Here is a 2,355-nt window from a genome sequence, read left to right as displayed (position 1 = left end):
AGACGCATTTAGATCTTTAAAACAAATATTCGCGCGTGAGCGGCCAAACTTGTATAACTTTGTTGGGCGCCTTTTCTCATACAATAGTTGTGTGCCTAACCTGATTCGTGTTGCTTCATTGGCAGCTGGCACGAGTGTGACGCCGTGCGTCTCACCGCTCCATTGTTCCCTCTATTGTGGTGAATACGGTGATTCCCCGGGGTGCGTACAGAAACACCACTCGCATGGAAAACCATTCACTCCAGCGGCGCAGGCTGCGGCACGGGTACCGTGCAGGGGGAAAAAAACAAAAGGGTCAGCAGCCTCCTGTCGGGTAATAATGCTTCTCTACATCAGAGACACACACACTCACACAGATACCCACACAGAGAGACCCACACTCACACAGAGAGACCCACACACTCACACAGAGACACTCACACAGAGACACACACAGAGATCCACAGACTCACACAGAGATCCACACAAAGATCCACAGACTCACATAGAGACCCACACAGAGAGACCCACACTCACACAGAGAGACCCACACACTCACACAGAGACTCACACAGAGACCCACACAGAGACCCACACTCACACAGAGAGACCCACACTCACACACAGAGACCCACACACTCACACAGAGACCCACACAGAGAGACCCACACTCACACAGAGAGACCCACACACTCACACAGAGACCCACACTCACACACAGAGACCCACACACTCACACAGAGACCCACACAGAGAGACCCACACTCACACAGAGAGACCCACACACTCACACAGAGACCCACACTCACACACAGAGACCCACACACTCACACAGAGACCCACACAGAGAGACCCACACTCACACAGAGAGACCCACACACTCACACAGAGACTCACACAGAGACCCACACAGAGACCCACACTCACACAGAGAGACCCACACTCACACACAGAGACCCACACACTCACACAGAGACCCACACAGAGAGACCCACACTCACACAGAGAGACCCACACACTCACACAGAGACCCACACTCACACACAGAGACCCACACACTCACACAGAGACCCACACAGAGAGACCCACACTCACACAGAGAGACCCACACACTCACACAGAGAGGCCCACACACTCACACAGAGACCCACAGACACACACAGAGACCCACACACTCACACATAGACCCACAGACTCACACAGAGACCCACACACTCACACAGAGACCCGCAAATTCACACAGAGAGACCCACACACTCACACAGAGACCCACACACTCACACAGAGACCCACACACTCACACAGAGGTCCACAGACTCACACAGAGACCCACACACTCACACAGAGACCCACAAACTCACACAGAGAGACCCACACACTCACACAGAGACCCACAGACTCACACACAGACCCACAGACTCACCAGAGACCCACAGACTCACACAGAGGCCCACATACTCACACAGAGACCCACAGAGGCCCACATACTCACACAGAGACCCACAGAGACCCACAGACTCACACAGAGGTCCACAGACTCACACAGAGACCCACAGACTCACACAGAGGTCCACATACTCACACAGAGACCCACATACGCACACAGAGACCCATATACCCACACAGAGACCCATAGACTCACGCAGAGACCCACATACTCCCACAGAAACCCAGACTCACACAGGGACCCGCAGGCTCACACAGATCTACAGACGAGCACAAAGACACACGGACTCGCACAAATACGAACTCACACAGACTGGAAAATGGAACACCCGGATCACTACAAACAGAGATGAAAACTCTGGTTTGTGAACGTCTGGCAACGTCTCCTCGAATAATAAAGCCCTTGCAACCACAGCGATAGCTGCGTGTCTCCGTATCATGTCCAGGTCCAACTTCTAAACGATCCACTGACTCTCCTGTATTACAATGTGTGTATATTTTATTTTACGATGTTCACCTGTTGAAGGAGGGAACTGGAAGCAGGAGGTGTTCTGTGTTGGTTTTTGCGTTAGTGCTGTGCACGGCGAGCATAGGCACGGTTCACGTTCAGTCACCCACATAGCTCCACAGTAGCCATGAAGGTTGGGTTTTCCCCACTGCTTCAGATGTAGATGACAATGCGTGTTACTCACTGACGTCACACGCAAGGAATGTAAGTTTAATCTCGCCCCTGGCCCTGCTTGGCCCCGAACACATGCCGTTAGGCTGGCGCAGGGGTCGGCAACCTGCGGCTCCGGAGCCGCGTGCGGCGGCTCTTCAGGGACTGCTTCGGAGCGTCATTTATGAAGGACCACCGTCTCGTATTCACCACATGCATTGCGGCCTTTTACCGAATTCGAAAAAAAAATGACTGTCCTTGTTAGTTTGGTT

This window comes from Lethenteron reissneri, chromosome 13, assembly GCF_015708825.2.
Source record: "Lethenteron reissneri isolate LAM-NWPU_2019-01 chromosome 13, ASM1570882v1, whole genome shotgun sequence".
Classification (NCBI taxonomy): Eukaryota; Metazoa; Chordata; class Hyperoartia; order Petromyzontiformes; family Petromyzontidae; genus Lethenteron; species Lethenteron reissneri.
The sequence above is the reverse complement of the archived record's forward strand: the minus strand, read 5'-3'. Positions refer to the sequence as shown.